This window comes from Rutidosis leptorrhynchoides, chromosome 3, assembly GCF_046630445.1.
Source record: "Rutidosis leptorrhynchoides isolate AG116_Rl617_1_P2 chromosome 3, CSIRO_AGI_Rlap_v1, whole genome shotgun sequence".
Taxonomy (NCBI): Eukaryota; Viridiplantae; Streptophyta; class Magnoliopsida; order Asterales; family Asteraceae; genus Rutidosis; species Rutidosis leptorrhynchoides.
Window position 1 is genome coordinate 94293687 of NC_092335.1, and position 20626 is coordinate 94314312.

Below are 20626 nucleotides of genomic sequence, written 5' to 3' on the forward strand. Positions count from 1 at the left end.
TAAAAACTGCATTCAAGAAACTTATTTTTGATGTAATATATTCTTATTGTAAACCATTATGTAATGGTCGTGTGTAAACGGTATATTTTAGATTATCATTATTTGATAATCTACGTAATGCTTTTTAAACCTTTATCGATAAAATAAAGGTTATGGTTGTTTTAAAAATGAATGCAGTCTTTGAAAAACGTCTCATATAGAGGTCAAAACCTCGCGACGAAATCAATTAATATGGAACGTTTATAATCAATATGAACGGGACATTTCAAAAGTGATGTTTCAAACTCTTTTGATCCGAATAAATTGTACACTTGACACCATACAAGTAGTGGCGCGAAATTTTCAACGCATGTACCACCGCCGCCAATTCAAGATTGTGAGTCGGGTATCTCTTTTCGTGTTCCTTTAATTGTCGAGAGGCGTAAGCGATGACTATACCTCTTTGCATTAGAACACACCCGATTCCATTTAATGAGGCATCACAATAAATCGTCATATCATCAATTCCCTCCGGTAATACCAACACCGGAGCTTGACACAATTTCTCCTTCAACAATTGGAAAGCAATCTCTTGCTCGTTTTCCCAATTAAACCTCACGTTCTTTCTCATCAACTTCGTCAATGGAGAAGCAATTTTAGAAAAGTCTTGGATAAACCGACGATGATAACCGGCCAATCCGAGAAAACTTCAAATTTCCGTAGGCGTAGTCGGTTTTTCCCAATTCTTCACCGTCTCTATCTTCCCCGGATCTACTTGAATACCTTCTTTATTCACAATATGGCCAAGGAATTGAACTTCCCTTAGCCAAAATTCACATTTGGAGAATTTAGCATACAACTTCTCCTTCCGCAACGTCTTCAACACCTCACGCAAATGGTGTTCATGTTCCTTCATACTCTTAGAATAAACAAGTATGTCGTCAATGAACAGAATTACCGACTTGTCCAACATAGGTTGGAACACTCGGTTCATAAGATCCATGAATGCCGCCGGTGCATTCGTAAGACCAAAGGGCATAACCACAAACTCGAAATGCCCGTAACGTGTTCAAAAAGCCGTTTTCTCTATGTCTTCCTCACGGACCCACACTTGGTGATAGTTGGACTATAAGTTAATCTTAGAAAAATACGTTGCACCTTGAGTTAATCAAACAAATCGTCAATCCGAGGCAATGGATAGCGATTTTTGATCGTCACCTTGTTCAACTCCCGATAATCGATGCACATCCGGATACTACCATCCTTCTTTTTCACAAATAAAACCGGAGCTCCCCATGGTGAGGCACTCAGTCGAATAAAACCCCTTTCAAGCAACTCTTGGGTTTGATTGAACAACTCTTGCATTTCCTCGGTGCTAAACGATAAGGAGTTTTAGTAATGGGAGTAGCTCCCGGAACTAACTCAATGCGAAATTCTACGTGTCTTTCCGCCGGAACATCCGGTAACTCATCCGGAAAAACATCTTCAAATTCATTAACCACCGAAATTTCACGAATAGATGGTGACTCATCATGAGTATCAATTACATGGGCGAGAAAAACCATACCACCACTCTTAAGAAGACGTCGCGCCCGTGCATAAGTGTATAATGGTACGAGTCTTCTTCGTTTATCGCCATGAATAATCAACTCTACCCCAATTGGGGTCTTGACACGAATAATCTTTTCATGGCATGCAATATCGGCTCTATATCGATCGAGCCAATCCATACCCACAACAATATCGAACTCACCCAAGGTCATCGGAATGAGATCAATTTTAAACGTTTCGGTACCAAACACAACATTACAATCCTTATACACATCAACCCCTAGCACCATCTTGCCATCCGCTATTTCGAATTCTACCGGATGACTTAACTTAGCTAGCGGTTTGTTAAGCTTAGACACAAATGGAGGCGACACAAAAGACAAATTAGCACCGCTATCAAATAATATCCTTGCCAGATTAGAGTTAACCATGAAAGTACCTGAGACAACTTCATTGGATTGCTTGGCTTCATCATTGGTCATCAAATAATATCGCCCCCGAGCCGTACCCGCCGCTATCTCCAATCTCTTAACATGATCACCCCCAACTCGGGACACTCTGTCCTTCGATGCCCTTCTTTACCACAATTAAAACACGTGAACTTGGTTGTAGATGATGGTTTCGGACAATCACGAGAGATGTGACCTTTTTGCCCACAATTGTAGCAAGTGACCACGTGACCACCGGAGAAACCCCCTCTTTACACTACCAACACTCTCACTCGCACCCTTACTCTTCTTGTTCGAATGACTAGTAGTGTAACATCCTGATGTCGGGCCTAGGTGATTTTACCTTTTTTCCCTTTAAGTGATTTTACGTGTATTTTTAAGTGATTATTATTTATTATTGTTTATACATAATTATTCGTCCAATGGGTGTATTTTGTGGCAAGGGTCGCAGAGATTGCTTGAAAATGCTAGTTTATGAATGTAAACATGTTAGTGATTGTTGTATGTTTGTGCTTGGTCTCAATTTTACTAGAAGTAACAAGAAATGGGGGTGCACCATAGTGAAACAGCAGCCGTAGCTGCTGTTACTATTTCTATTCCGACAGCTGACCGCCGCTGCCGGCTGCAGCTGGCAGCCAGCGGTGGTGGTTGGCGGCCGGTGGTGGTGGTTGTCGTTTTTTGGTGCACGCGAGGGTTCAGTTTACTTGATTGGACCTCAACCCGTTTGTGTATAATTGTGATTTTTACTTGGGGTTTTCATAGGTTCTAGTGTGCATTTCATATGAATTATTGTTATAATTCGTGAACCATTTAAATGAAATTGCTGTTCGGTATTGTCCGTTAGCCTTGAACCATTTGTGTAAATTATGGAATTGGAGTAACATGTATTATTCAATTACCGTTTAGCCTTTGACCATTTAGCTTTTAATTATTTGAATAATTAGGCATGTTAATGTATTGAGTACATATATGTGTATATTTAATGGTTAGATCGCCCATTTGAACTCATGACCCATTTGTTAGTTTTAGATTTAGGTTGTAACTATATGAGTATGCATTTATTTGCTTGAATCTTGATCTAGAATGTTGGTTTAAGTTTGTGGATTGTTATATACTTATTGTATATATGTTGTGCTTAATTGTTAACATTTAAATTGGTCTTAAACAGCTCGAATCGCGAAAATGGTGGGTCAATCGAAGGGTGAAGCAGCTGCGTTGCTGCTGCTATTTTTTCTGCTGCTATTGCAGCTTGTTTAGCTGCTGTTTGCAGCTTGTTTAGCTGCTGTTCACAGCCTATTTTTGTTGCTATTGCACTCTATTTTTGCTGCTACTGTTTTACTACTGTTTCGTTGTTGTTTCACTGCTGTTTCTGCTGCAAATTTGCAGCTGGACCTGCTATTTTGCTGCTGTTTTTGCAGCCCTGATGTGCTTCTATTTTGTGGTTCAAGTGTTGGTTTGTTTTCCCATTTAACCCTTGACCCATTTGTATGGTTTTGACTTGTTATATCGATATTAATATGTTATGTTGTATATATATAAGTGTGTATATATATAAGTGTATATATATAAGTGTATATATATATAAGTGATATATGTATATATATATATACGTGTGATCGCCCGTTTTAACCATCGACCTGTGTGAATGTATTATATATATATATATATATATATATATGTGTGTGTGTGTGTGTGTGTGTGTGTGTGTGTGGGTGTGTACGGGTATATATATATATATATATATATATATATATATATATATATATATATGTGTGTGTGTGTGTGTGTATGTGTGTATGTAGTGTGCGTGTGTGTATATATATATATATATATATATATATATATACACTATATGATGTATATATAGAATGCAATATTATTAGTAAATGTGGTACAATTTACTAACTTGTTTAGTATTTGTCCTCAGCTGATACAGACGAGAAGAAGACTTGGTGACATTAGACTACCGAGTGGTGCGGGTATCGGTGAGTGAGACTAACAGGAGTATATAGTATAGAGTAGCATGTTATATTATGATTGCCATGCTTGTTAGATATACTTGCTACTATGGTTAGTTAGTATGTGGTGATGACTGCATGTTAGTTGATGCTTGTCTGCTGGAGCTCAGTGCGTCCCTATTGTGTGGTAGCCTCGGTAGGAGAGATCAACCTGCGGGTTGGGTTCCTCATGTGGTAGCCTAGACAATCGAGGTGTATATATATGTGAATGACGCGTCCGTCGCGTGTGGATTATATATATACACACGGTGGTGGAAGAACTTCTGGTAAGCCCCAGTCCGATCAGCTGGTGGTTAATGGTTTGTCCGAGCCGCCAGAGTCTCTGTAGACGGCACTTGGGTGATGATTATGTGTTAGCCTTTGTGACATGATTAGTATGACGATTTCTGTATGCTATTACATGTAGTTAGTTGCACTCACTTAGCTTCGTGCTAACCCCCTCCTCTTCCCTGCAGGTTGACTGTTGCTTACTTGATAGATTCCAGGGAGACAGATTGTTGGGAGATATGTTTGACTAGTCGGAACTCTGATGTCGTGTCTTTTCTATTAAAATTGTATTAATGTTTAATATAACACCCGATCATTTATTTATTAACGTGTTTATTATTAATGGGATTTTATATAGATATACATGTTTATATTATGTATCTGTAAATTGACCTTTCGCTGTATTTAAAAAAAAAAAAAAATCTATGGTGTTAAAACTTGGTATCAGAGCGTAGGTTTGGCAACATGCGCACGAAAGTGACATGTTCCCAAACCGTGAGTGGAGTCAAACATATCTCGGGGATGGGTTAAGTGAATGAAGTAAGTGTCGATGTGTTAGTTGATAGAAGCTAACAGATTATATACTAAGCTTTTGTGTGTGAGATGTTTTGATAAGATAGGTACGAAGATCGATCAAACTCTGCAACTGCCCCGTTGACCCTCAGAATCTTTAAAGTAATATCGAGTTTGACCAGTCAGGAGCATGACATATGGATGTTGAGTGGATGAAGATAGAGTGATGAGTATCCAGTGTTAGGACGGGGTTCGGAGTGCAGGTGCGATCGATGTGTTGATAGATAAGAAGATGTCTTCTTAATTATGAAGGTACGCTCTTGTTACTTCATTGTAAGTAATATTGTACTACCTGCTTATGGGTGTATGTTAGATTGTGTTCGTAAGTGGTTATAATTAATTGAAGTTTCCGTTGTTATGCTTACTTCTCCCACCAATGAAGAATTTGCCGATGACCTGACGGTTCTAGTCACCACGATAGTGTCTGGAGCTTCCATTGACATTGTTGGGAACTTGCTTTCCGTGTTTTATCTATTATGAAGTTAGAGATTAGTTTGTCATGCTTTTTGTGATCCGGTTGTTATTTGCCTGCACCATGTTTGTCATGCTTTTAGTGCACTGTTGGATAGTCATGCTTTCAGTAAAACTGTTTGATATATTCAATATGAGTTCTATGTTAGTCTAGACTTATTATTTATTGATATGCATGATTTTTTAGTATTGCGTAAGGCTTATGTACAGTGTTGACCGTTGACCGACAGGACATATGCAGTGAACCACAGAGACTGATTAGGGTAGTGGCCCTTTAAATGTTGGTTAAAGGCTTGAGCCTTATTTTGTGAGCTTGTGAAACGTTGTCTGCGTGCTTATAGTATGTGATTGAATCAGTATATTTGACTGACCCTGTAATAGCAGTAAACTTGTGTTGGACCTATGTGAATTGCAGTTCCTTTCCATGGAACCACGAGACACACGTAGTGGCCCGTAAGGATCAGAATAGAGTAGTAGTTTCCTTGTCTTCTAGTAAAGGACTCGACCCTGTATGTTGTTGTCTTATGTGTGGTATACGTGTCATGTATGATGTTGACCTTGCTGTACGACTAAACATGACTGGTCTAGATGAGTAAGATAGTAGGACCTTGAGGAATTGTTTCTCCTTCCATTAACTCCTATGAGTTGGTGGTGACCTTTAGGAAGTATGTTGATTTGAGACTTCCGTGTCGTCTTAACTAAGGGATAGGAAACTTTGTTGTGTTATCATGTGATGTGTAATACTAGCCTGACTGTACCGTTACAAGATTTGACTAGTTGTGTCAAACTCGTAGAGTTGTCCTAAGAAGCTGTTGCCTTTGCGTACTGACGTGACCTTTATGATAAGTGTAGAAGGTGTTCCGTTATTGGCTTTCTTGGAAAGTAGAGAAATATAACACCCCAGATATTTTTTTTTTAGTCACAGCGGAAACCTGTTTATAAAATCTGATACATAAATATAAAAGACACATGTACTATATTTTATTTGCATCATATCATATATTTAAAGTCCATTACATATATTAAAAACTGGGTGTTACGTTAAAACAACGACACTAGTAACAAAAGACGCGACATCAGAGTTTCGACTCGTCAAACATATCTTCAACAACCCATCTTCACCCTGAATCTAACATGCACAACCTGAACCTGCAAGGGTGGAAATGTGGGGAAATTAGCACAACTGCTAAGTGAATGGATCTATCTAACAGATCAAGTCTAAGCATCAAACCAGCTTCAACTACAAAGTATGCTAACGTCCTAACAACATACAACAAAGATAATGACAATATGAGGATCGGCGGCTTGTACGAGCACATGACTCCTAGCTGATCTGGCTAGAGTCTACCGATAGTCCTCGCTACTCGATTCACAGTATAATCATTCAGACACAGGGGATGCGTCATTCAAACTATACTCCACAATCAGTAGCCTTTGGACCCAACCTCCCCAGGCTCGGTTGACCTCATACGGACTCTAACCTCCCCAGGCTCAGTTATGAGTCCCCAGCCTCCCCTGGCCCGGCTGGCGTCAAACACAGTGCACATAATTTCACACAATATCATCAACATGTAATAATTCACTAACATGTTAACCATTATCTAAACATGGCAATCAGATATAACACTAATATAATAAATAGAGTAAACAACAATATCACGTCTTGCTACTCAAACTCTATCCGGAGATAGACCCACTCACCGATCGCCAGCTTAACTCGGTAGTCTAATATCACCGAGTCTTCTCCTCGTCTGTATCACCTGAGAATAATACTGAACAAGTTAGTAAATCGTATCACATTTACTAACAATACTGCATATATATAAATACCGCACCATGTACTAAAATACATATAAGTACGCGAATATACTATTCCGTTATAGTATCACCCGAAAACGTCCAACAAACGGGTCAATGATCGAAACGGGCGATCACATATAGTTATATCTACATACACATGTATTTATCCATCACTATACACATATATTTGTCAACACACACACACACACACACACACACACACACACACACACACACACACACACATATATATATATATATATATATATATATATATATATATATATATATATATATATATATATATATTCACATATGTGTACATAATATATACATATATCTATATGTATATCTGTCAACACATGATACATGCACAATATACATTTACACATATATATTTTCGCACATATATATCTATATATATATATTCATATATACATATCCACATATCCACATATATATTCTCGCACGCACACACACACACACACACACACACACACACACATATATATATATATATATATATATATATATATATATATATATAATGGTCACTAGCAAATCTAACAACCCGCGCAAAAGTCCGCATATGCAATTACAACCCAAATAAACTAACAACTTGAGATTATATTCTCAGAACGACCTAAACCAAATAATCTTCCCAAAAAAAAATGCACTTAAACATTTTACCCAAATTAATATTACTAAATGGGTCACAAGTAAATAAAGCAATCTACCCCAAAAGTCCATTTATACATTTACAACCCAAATTACCACTAAAATTGGGTTATGGACTAATAACGGCAATTTACGACCCGTATTTAAATTTACCAAAATGGTTCGTGGCTTAAAATGACTAAACCAAACAACCGAATTTTAGTATGAACGGGTCGGGGTCCAATCGGGTAACCCAAAATTCAAAAAAGACAAATAATTGGGTCAAAGATTCAACGGGCGGTCCGAACAACATAATTTACACATTTACATCTTAAACCCAAGTTCAAGACTAACACAAGCGGGTTACAAGCTAAATGGGTTATCAGTTGAACAATACACTCCAACTTATATATATATAAACATCTATCTAATTATATAAGTTAATAAAACGGTTCGAGGGTTAAACGAGCATAACGAATCAACAAGGCACGAACCACAAAACAACTACCACCGCCCTCGACCACCAACCACCACCGCTGGCCGCCAGCTACAGCCGGCAGCGGCGGTCAACCTCCGAAACAGAAACAGAAACAGCAACAGAAGCAGGTGCAGCTGCACCTGCAAAAGCAGAACCGAAAAGCAGCGGCAGCAGCAGCCACCGCCAGCCGCCACCGCAAGCCGCCGGCAGCTGCAGTAGCAGATTGGTGGCTGCGGGTGGTCGAAACAGAAACAGCATCAGCAACAAAAAGCTACTGCCACAATTTGAGTTTAATCAATTTTTGGTGTTTCTTGCATTTCTTGATCAAATTACAAGTCCACAACGATTACATACATTTACTAACAAGTATTTAGCAATTATCTAACACAAAAACAAGTTTAACAACATAATTAGAACAAGATTCAAGTAATTTTTGCATTTTTATAACTTATCTCAAGAACCCTAGATTTACAAGAATCAAAATACAAATTAATGAGGACAAACCTTATTGTAGTATGTAGGAGATGCACAAATTCGAATCTTGTAGCTTGCATGTAATCATCTTCATCAATTTAAAACTAGGATTTAGGGTTGGTGTTGGTTCACGAACGAGAGAAAGAAGAAGGGGAAAAGAAGAACTGGAAAATAAAATGAAATAGGTACGTTCCTAAACTTTAAATGGGTAATTAAATTCATACCCCATAATTCACGGGTATTTACCAGTTTACTGAAACACAACGCACCGCGGTCGGGGGGCTCAAACGAGGTCCAAAATTAATAAATAAAATATTACTGTGACCTTGTCACAAAACGCACTCACTGGACTAATAATTAATTAAAAACATTCAACAATTAATTAATTTATTAAAATGTTCTATAAAACAGGAAACAGACAAAAAGGCAAAAAGGTAAATTCTAACTAAGCCCGACATCGGGATGTTACAAATCTACCCCCCTTAAAGAGATTCCGTCCTCGGAATCTGGTCAATCAAGGTCAACAAAGGTCATGAGTACTATAAACCACCTCAGCAGGTCACAACTAGACCTAAGTCAAAATATTTCTTACGGTCATATGCCTTTCAAAGCTCTGTCCTTTTCTCGTGGATCAAAAGTTAACTCACCCAAGTCTAGGTTCTCCATACTAACTTCTCAAGTCACTACTAACAACCCACTACATTGTATCTACCACCCATGATTTGAGGTTATCCCCGAGTCACGTTCATCGAATTTTCCCAAATCATCTCAGTCTAAAACATAGCTTAATGACTATCTTTTACCTTAGAACACCCAAACCTAGCTAATTTCATCACTTCAACATCACTAAGTCAACTCGGATTACACTAAATTACCAAAAGTCCGTAATTTAATACCTGTTTCAATCCTGATATTCAAGAATTTCATTGAAATTCGCTTATCCAAGTGAATATTCACCCAATTATTCAACGACTAGTTTGCATTTCTGGCCCATTCATCCATCGTAGAACCGCTTACCGACACAGTTCCAAGTCAAATCTAATCACTAATCACTAATCTCAAGTATAGAATAACCATCATCCTATACCGGAAGTAATTATCTACTGGTTAATTTCCTAGAATAACCTTAATTCTTCTGTCCGACATCGTTAAAGTTACTCCTCAAAGGTCATGATTAGGTTAAGATTCCATCTGAATCCTCAATCCAAGCCTATTAAACTAATAATCACACAAAGTCTAGGTACATTACATCCGTCAACACCAAGTCAGAAAAGTCAGCTTTTGGTCAAAATCCTCCGAAATTCAAAACAGACTATCAATCACTACATCTCCTCCGACTCCCGAAACTACTATATGATTTACCATGATGTATTCCTTTGGCCAGGCATAGTACATCATCCCAAATCATATCTTCAATTCGGGTATTTCGGAGCAAGATCCTAATCAAATATGTCAATCAATCGTAGCCTATTACTTTGATCACTGATAGTTATAATTCACTAATAACAAATATATTCTAAACTCAGGGTTTCTAAATTTGTTATCTGATTACAACTATCTTGGCACATTTTCACTGTTCAAATGTACCCAACTAATCCTTCTTTCGCAACACACTAGTAAATTACACACTTCTCTCTAAGTCCTCTACAGTCACAATACCCCCTGAACATTGTATTATCAATTACATCGATTCGTCCTTAAGTGATTCTAATCACAACTTCACTCACAGTCGAACATTCACCCTAGTCTTAGGGTCAACTCACACCCAAAACTCACTCCTCAGTCTGGTCAAAGTCCGTCTCTATCTACTCAAGAGACAAATACAAAAGAACCACCTACATTTACACTCTAAGGACCACACACAAGGTCACGGCACAAGGTCACGGCATGCCAAAGAAATAAAGACGGTTCCTTAGGACAACCGGGTCCTATACAACAAGTCCAGTCATACCAGGATACTACAGGCCCAATCATATCTACTGGTTCAGTCACCGTCTTCAAACATAAAGACTACACGTCAAGCGGACACAAACTAAGGATCAAGTCTCTGGTCAAGTCATAAGGGAACTACGACCCTAAAACAGCCCTAGGGGCACTACGTGTCCCGCCGGTTAATAACCAACGATAAAGAAAAAGACTTCCTACAAGTCTTAATTCCCACTAACGGATCTTGCATAGTAGCATAAACTAAATCTGGACTAATAGGCCAATCGTGTTCAGTATATCTATCCAATACCTAAAGCATGGCACTTATTTCGACAATACTAACACATCAACAGGTTGCACGCATGACAAATAATCTGTCTCAACTAGCATAGCAACCTATTACAATAATTAAGCCATTATGCACTACTAAGCAGGAAACTAGTCTAAGGCCATTCAAATAGTTTCCACTATATCGAACAACAAATGTCTAGCACACATTTCCACATTGACGAATTACTATATGCAACTACATATTACCAACTGTAATAGTAAAAATTACAAAAATGTAATAAACACGTACCGTCAGTCGAGTTGTCATATGTGTCACCAGCCCCTGACACATCTGGTATGCTCCAACTGCTGTGGGTTTCCTTCTCTCTTGTCCGACCACGAGAGCAGAAGATTATCCGGCTGAAGAAATCTGTGCCGCAGACCCCGCCCCAGAACTCACTCTCCGATCTGTCGAACACCGAAACACTCCGTGTCCCATATACTGAAAATCCAATATATATACTACCTCTGCTAGAACCCAACTTGGTCTCTTGATCTGTCATCACATCTCGTAGATATCATCGATAGAATAAATCATATCCCAAGGTAGGGCGACATGTACCTATCACCCCCTACCTTTTACAAAGAACACGTACCGATCCGTCTTGATTCTTCTACTTGGTTAAGTCCACTAAACTTCCTAAATTACTGACTGATTTAACCTGGAATATCCAAGAGGTCAACCACTCAAATTCTGTCTAGCGAAATCCTTTCCTTTATTATTACTATTATTATTTTATTATTTTTCTACCGGTGATGAATGCTTCTGTATCGAATAATGGTACTGTTGCCGAGCTAATACTGAGGTTGCATCATCAGTGACCGAGAAATATTACCCACCACGATTTCATCTAAACAGAAACTGAATACCCACCTAACATTGACTAGACCGTCTGATCTGAAGGCACAATATCTGAGTCCACCTACACTTACTACTCTAGCTCATATTACCTGTCATGAACCTTCGGTAACTGTCCTTACAACCCTGACATCAGTTTTCGAGATTCTGTACCTGATACACATCTGTAAGCTGTAGCTCTAGCTCTGACTGTTCCAGGGGTGTTGGGGGTCATAGCGTCACCGTCACAATCAGCCATACCTGTACTGCACAACATCTCACACCAAAGCTTAGTATAACACTGGTTAGAAACTAAAAACTAACGTCGTTATACCTATTCCATTCACTTAACCCATCCCTCAAGATATGTTTGACTCGACACTTGATTTGGGAACATGTCACTTCCGTGAACACGCTGCCAAATCCACGCTCTGATACCAACTTATAACACCCCAGATATATATTTTTTTTAGTCACAGCGAAAACCTGTTTATAAAATCTGATACATAAATATAAAAGACACCTGTACTATATTTTATTTGCATCATATCATATATTTAAAGTCCATTACATATATTAAAAACTGGGTGTTACGTTAAAACAACGACACTAGTAACAAAAGACGCGACATCAGAGTTTCGACTCGTCAAACATATCTTCAACAACCCATCTTCACCCTGAATCTAACATGCACAACCTGAACCTGCAAGGGTGGAAATGTGGGGAAATTAGCACAACTGCTAAGTGAATGGATCTATCTAACAGATCAAGTCTAAGCATCAAACCAGCTTCAACTACAAAGTATGCTAACGTCCTAACAACATACAACAAAGATAACGACAATATGAGGATCGGCGGCTTGTACAAGCACACGACTCCTAGCTGATCTGGCTAGAGTCTACCGATAGTCCTCGCTACTCGATTCACAGTATAATCATTCGGACGCAGGGGATGCGTCATTCAAACTATACTCCACAATCAGTAGCCTTTGGACCTAACCTCCCCAGGCTCGGTTGACCTCATACGGACTCTAACCTCCCCAGGCTCAGTTATGAGTCCCCAGCCTCCCCAGGCCCGACTGGCGTCAAACACAGTGCACATAATATCACACAATATCATCAACATGTAATAATTCACTAACATGTTAACCATTATCTAAACATGGCAATCAGATATAACACTAATATAATAAATAGAGTAAACAACAATATCACGTCTTGCTACTCAAACTCTATCCGGAGATAGACCCACTCACCGATCGCCAGCTTAACTCGGTAGTCTAATATCACCGAGTCTTCTCCTCATCTGTATCACCTGAGAATAATACTGAACAAGTTAGTAAATCGTATCACATTTACTAACAATACTGCATATATATATAAATACCGCACCATGTACTAAAATACATATAAGTACGCGAATATACTATTCCGTTATAGTATCACCCGAAAACGTCCAACAAACTGGTCAATGATCGAAACGGGCGATCGCATATAGTTATATCTACATACACATGTATTTATCCATCACTATACACATATATATGTCAACATACACACACACACACACACACATATATATATATATATATATATATATATATATATATATATATATATATATATATATATATATATATATATATCTATATATATGTATTCACATATATGTACATAATATATACATATATCTATATGTATATCTGTCAACACATGATACATGCACAATATACATATACACATATATATTTTCGCACATATATATATATCTATATATATATTCATATATACATATCCACATATATATATATATATATATATATATATATATATATATATATATATATATATATATATATATATATTCTCGCACACACACACACACACACACACACACACACACATATATATATATATATATATATATATATAATGGTCACTAGCAAATGTAACAACCCGCGCAAAAGTCCGCATATGCAATTACAACCCAAATAAACTAACAACTTGAGATTATATTCTCAGAACGACCTAAACCAAATAATCTTCCCAAAAAAAAAATGCACTTAAAAATTTTACCCAAATTAATATTACTAAATGGGTTACAAGTAAATAAAGCAATCTACCCCAAAAGTCCATTTATACATTTACAACCCAAATTACCACTAAAATTGGGTTATGGACTAATAACGGCAATTTACGACCCGTATTTAAATTTACCAAAATGGTTCGTGGCTTAAAATGACTAAACCAAACAACCGAATTTTAGTATGAACGGGTCGGGGTCCAATCGGGTAACCCAAAATTCAAAAAAGACAAATAATTGGGCCAAAGATTCAACGGGCGGTCCGAACAACATAATTTACACATTTACATCTTAAACCCAAGTTCAAGACTAACACAAGCGGGTTACAAGCTAAATGGGTTATCAGTTGAACAATACACTCCAACTTATATATATATAAACATCTATCTAATTATATAAGTTAATAAAACGGTTCGAGGGTTAAACGAGCATAACGAATCAACAAGGCAAGAACCACAAAACAACTACCACCGCCCCCGGCCGCCAACCACCACCGCTGGCTGCCAGCTACAGCCGGCAGCGGCGGTCAACCTCCGAAACAGAAACAGCAACAGCAGCAGGTGCTGCTGCACCTGCAAAAACAGAACCGAAAAGCAGCGGCAGCAGCAGCCACCGCCAGCTGCCACCGCAAGCCGCCGGCAGCTGCAGTAGCAGATTGGTGGCTGCGGGTGGTCGAAATAGAAACAGCATCAGCAACAAAAAGCTACTGTCACAATTTGGGTTTAATCAATTTTTGGTGTTTCTTGCATATCTTGATCAAATTACAAGTCCACAACAATTACATACATTTACTAACAAGTATTTAGCAATTATCTAACACAAAAACAAGTTTAACAACATAATTAGAACAAGATTCAAGTAATTTTTGCATTTTTATAACTTATCTCAAGAACCCTAGATTTACAAGAATCAAAATACAAATTAATGAGGACAAACCTTATTGTAGTATGTAGGAGATGCACAAATTCGAATCTTGTAGCTTGCATGTAATCATCTTCATCAATTTAAAACTAGGATTTAGGGTTGGTGTTGGTTCACGAACGAGAGAAAGAAGAAGGGGAAAAGAAGAACTGGAAAATAAAATGAAATAGGTACGTTCCTAAACTTTAAATGGGTAATTAAATTCATACCCCATAATTCACGGGTATTTACCAGTTTACTGAAACACAACGCACCGCGGTCGGGGGCTCAAATGAGGTCCAAAATTAATAAATAAAATATTACTGTGACCTTGTCACAAAACGCACTCACTGGACTAATAATTAATTAAAAACATTCAACAATTAATTAATTTATTAAAATGTTCTATAAAACAGGAAACAGACAAAAAGGCAAAAAGGTAAATTCTAACTAAGCCCGACATCGGGATGTTACAAGAAAACCTTAACCTGAATAAGAATTCTCTTAAATTCAGATTATGATGAGTATTGGATAGATCTGGAGACGTGCTTAGAATCGTGACCAGATTTTACTGTTAAAGTAGAATTACTAATCTGGTAAGTGTGGTAGGGACTTTTGTAAGTTTTATGTCCTTTAGGATTTGAATGTAAGGTCAAAGATGATCATAGTATTTGCGAATAAGATAATTTTATAGATGTGGTCTATTGAACGTTGGATAAAATTTACAAATCCGTTTGCTAAAGAGGATTTAGTAGGATTAAGATTGAACTAGAACTGAGTTAGATGTTTACTTTCGAGACTTTTGCGGTTTTGATAATCTTGGATTGTAAAACCTATCAGTTTGGGATACATTAGAGATCTATAACTACCCGTGAGTCGAGAAAGTAGACCGTGTTATATTGGTGAACTCAATAGGGATCTTTGTAAAGACCCGTCCTAATCCATAAGAACGAATACAATAACATATGATTACATCGCGAGGTATTTGACCTCTATATGATACATTTTACAAACATTGCATTCGTTTTAAAAGACAATCTTTCATTACATCGAAAGTTGACAGGCATGCATACCATTTCATAATATCCATCTATAAATGCTCTAATCTGAAATTTACTTAATCATAATCATTACTGAACTCAACGACTTGAATGAAACGTCTTTTGAAATATGCCATGAATGATTCCAAGTAATATCTTTAAAATGAGCTAATGCACAGCGGAAGATTTCTTTAATACCTGAGAATAAACATGCTTTAAAGTGTCAACCAAAAGGTTGGTGAGTTCATTAGTTTATCATAATCATTCATTTCCATCATTTTAATAGACCACAAGAATTTCATTTCCAGTTCTCATAAATATACGTCCCATGCATAGAGACAAAAATCATTCATATGGTGAACACCTGGTAATCGACATTAACAAGATGCATATAAGAATATCCCCTATCATTCTGGGAAATCCTTCGGACATGATAAAAACAACATCGAAGTACTAAAGCATCCGGTACTTTGGATGGGGTTCGTTAGGCCCAATAGATCTATCTTTAGGATTCGCGTCAATTAGTAGATCAGTTTACTAATTCTTAGGTTACCAAGTAAAAGGGGCATATTCGGCTTCGATCATTCACCCATATAATGTAGTTTCAATTACTTGTGTCTATTTCGTAAAACATTTATAAAAATTGCGCATGTATTCTCAGCCCAAAAATATAAAGGGTAAAAAGGCAAATGAAACTCACCATACTGTATTTCATAGTAAAAATACATATAACGTCATTGAACAAGTGCAAAGTTGGCATCGGATTCACGAACCTAAATTAATTATATATATATATATATATATATATATATATATATATATATATATATATATATATATATATATATATATATATATATATGTGTGTGTGTGTGTGTGTGTGTGTGTGTTGGTCAATAATTGTCTAACAAATTAGGTCAAGTCATAGTGTATCACAATCCTAATGCTCGAGACTAATATGCAAAGGTCAACAAAAGTTAATTTGACTCAAAATGATTTCTAAAATCTATACATAATTAATATATATTTTAAATATCGTCGTTTTATATTTTTAAATATTTAAATTTTTTTTATTAGAGTAAATAATATAATTCATTTATTAATAAATAAAAATTTATATTAAAATTTATATAATAAAATATACTTTTATATATATTAAGTAATAAAATTTATAGAGTTCATTTAATATCATAAAGATAATATGATAGGTATTATTAAAGAAATTTTATTACATGTAGTAAAATATGTTTGTATCATATATTTATTTGATAAAATAATATCTATAATAATAGTAAGTAAAAGTTGTATTATTTAAAAGTTGTATTATTTTGTAATAATAATTATTATTATTCTATTAATAAAAATTTCAATATTTATATTTACTAAAAATGATATTATGATAAAATGATAATTCTAATTATGATAACTTTAATATTTACGATAATTTTTAATATTAACTTTAAAATAATAATTTTATTTAAAATGATAATAATAATGATATTTCATAATAACAATGACATTTCTATTAAAATGATAATGTTTGTTAAAATAATTGTTTTTAATATTAACGATACTTTTAATAATAATATTAATGATAAAAATAATAAGAACGATAATTTTATCTAAATCAATATCTTTCATTAATTTAATTTCATCATGATACTCATACTCATTATTTCCTAATCGATTCGACAAATAGCTTTTAATCGTCTTTTATATCGCGTTCATGTTAATAATAATAATAATAGTAATCATAATAATTAGGTGTTAATAATATTAGTTTCTAGTTATAATAAAACTAATGGTAATAAATATTACGATAATATTAATTCTTAGTCAACTTAACCAATGGAGACGAGAAGAAGGCGATCCTTTCCACCCACCAACCTGCACTCTTGGCAAAGAACCTGAAGCACTTACCGGCGAATCCATTCGAAACACCATTTTCACACTCATTTTCCTAATATCTAGCCACGATTATATTCTATCTAAAATTCTAAACCTTATTCATTCGCTCGTTCCAACCGATAATCATCCCAAAATAATGGAAGAAGTCAACGAGCTTCGCGCCCGAGTTGTAGTCTTGGAAAATATGGTACAAAACGTACCAGCTTCATCAACATCACCGGCACCAACAGTACTACCAACAACCCAAGTTTTAACATCACATGCCTCAACATCTCATTCTGTACCCCGAGTATAATCTTCGTTCTACTTATCATTCTACATCAATTATCTTCGTTCTTCATGGCGATTATGTAATCTCTAATGTTTTAGAGATTATGTATTCTAGTTCTAACGGTAAATTAAATGAGATTAATATTATATTAACTCATTAAATCCATGATTACATCTGAAGAAAATATATATGTATATATGCTTTCATAAAGATTGTAATTAAAAATTCTTTTGTACAAATCGTTAATGGTGAAAATATTTTAACGGGTAGGTAATACCCGAGGAAATATTTAGCTTTCATATTAACATGTTATACTGTACATTCTTCGAATCTGATTCAACAATCATTTACTATCCTACTTACAACCACCGATATACGTATCCGTTCACCACAGAATAACCATTTTCATCCAAATCTCATAATTGGATTTTAATTTATCAGAATCCAACAAGTGGCATAATGAAGAAAATATTGGACAAAATAAAACAAATTAACTATGAGAAAAATTTTGTTAAGAATCCACGCTAACTGTTCCTAGGTAACTGTTCCTAGCTAACTGATTACATTTTATTTATCGCAATTTATATTCTCGCAATTTTATTTATCGTCATTTAATTTCTGTTATTTATTTTACGCACTTTAAATATTGGGACACGTATACAAGGTTTTGACATATCATATCGACGCATCTATATATATTATTTGGAATAACCATAGACACTCTATATGCAGTAATGTTCGAGTTAGCTATACAGGGTTGAGGTTGATTCTACAATAATATATATACTTTGAGTTGTGATCGAGTCTGAGACATGTATTTAACGGGTCATGACACGTATTAATTAATTCGAATATTATATATTAAACTATATATGAATTGTTATACTACTAATTGTGGACTACGAACTGTGGACTAATGACATTGGACAATTAAAAAGAATTAAAATATTGATTATAACATATGAAACTAAACATCTCTTCAAGTTGCCACTTGATTTTCAACTTAAACCTCATTTGTATCTTGACAATTACAATCTGCGTTCAAACCTTTCATGATTCTTGAAAACACCTCAATCGAGAGGATGAACCAACCGCACTTCATTTACGGAATAAAAGATTGATATATATAGCTGTGCTAATTCCTTTAGTGTTATTATTACCGAAAATAACTTTGCAACTCCTGTTCAAGATACATAAAGTTATGCACCTGAAAACCCTCGAAAACTGAGTAAACGTTTAACACGTAGCTGTGCTAATTCCTTTAGTGTTATTATTACCGAAAATAACTTTGCAACTCATGTTCGAGATAGCCAATTTTGTCACAGCTCCATCAAGTCAACTTCGACTTTTCGTTCGAAACAACCTTATTATAACCTTAATATATATGCGTGTTCTTTTATTGTTACCAGGGAACCTTTTATATTCCACCCTATTACCAGTAGATGTAAAAGCAAGCTCGTTGCTCCTTGCCTTAAATCCCTCCGACAAATCACTATATTTATCTATTGAAGTCTCATCATATTCTCATCCGCATCTAGTAACGAGAATTGCCATACCAATTACTGAGAATCAGCAATCAGTATTTCGAATCTCGTAGCGTTTCTACATCAACAGTTATATGTATACATATGACATTTACCTCTTAGAATTATGATCTTTCATTCTGAAATTCTGAAAAGCAACCAGTCTATGAATCAATACTCGGAATGTTGAAAAAGCTCAAAGATTTTGATACTGAAAAATGAATTGAGCAAATCATGAAGGAGACTCTGAACAAATTACAAGGACTAAACGTGTACATAAAGGATTCAGATGATTCTATTTCTGATAAAATCTTTAACGAATACCTTGCTCCTTAATCGCTCTAAATCATCGTGAATGAATTTCTTCATCACAATTTGATTCTAAAATTCTAAGATATTATCGTATCTTTCATTATTAATACCCTAAATATTTCTGAAGATATCTTCATAATATTCTCGTCCGATATTAATCATCTCTCCGCACTGTCTGTGTTATTTCATAAAAGGAAACTGTTTTAGGTTCAATATTCTGTAAATCTTCGAATTTAAAATATGAATGTTTTGAAGTAGTGTTAGAAATTGATGCATGAGTTAGTATAATATATTGACACTTGATCAACGTGATTATATTATAGTAAGTCATGCTGAGTTTCTAATGGAACGTGATGATTCACAGATTATAACGTCATCATGTGCCATGTTACACGACTCTTACATTCTACATAATCTCCAAATATATCAAGAACATATCTTTCTGATAAGTTCTATCTTTTCTCTTGAATTTTAGTAATTTAACCAATCAAGATCGTGCTATTACAATCTCTTAGAACATTAGCCATGTTCATTCGAAACTCCATACCAACGAATTCTGGACCATTATTCGCTTGACTAAAAGTTGAGAAAAGAAAACTAAAATATGGAACTCCAAAATATAAAGGAAATGAAGAGGGTGGATTTATAATGAAATATCCGACAGTGCAATCGAAACAGATTATCGCATTTAACCAAAGAGGATCCTAATTTCCTTAATTTTTGAATAATCGAATCTTATTATAAAGATTTACTTTAAATCCCTTTAATTCCGGAATTCA

General features: G+C 35.6%; 2 long non-coding RNA genes across 2 annotated transcripts; both read right to left on the reverse strand.

Moving 5' to 3' along the window:
- Window positions 1–6267: 6267 nt before the first annotated feature.
- Window positions 6268–8879, reverse strand: LOC139896493 (uncharacterized). Its single transcript, XR_011776258.1, has 3 exons — window positions 8748–8879; window positions 7010–7068; window positions 6268–6457 (listed from the first exon to the last, which is right to left on the reverse strand). It is a non-coding gene; the product is annotated as an uncharacterized lncRNA (long non-coding RNA).
- A 3441-nt stretch (window positions 8880–12320) lies between these two features.
- Window positions 12321–14955, reverse strand: LOC139896494 (uncharacterized). The gene is made up of 3 exons (XR_011776259.1): window positions 14830–14955; window positions 13067–13125; window positions 12321–12514 (listed from the first exon to the last, which is right to left on the reverse strand). It is a non-coding gene; the product is annotated as an uncharacterized lncRNA (long non-coding RNA).
- Window positions 14956–20626: the final 5671 nt, after the last annotated feature.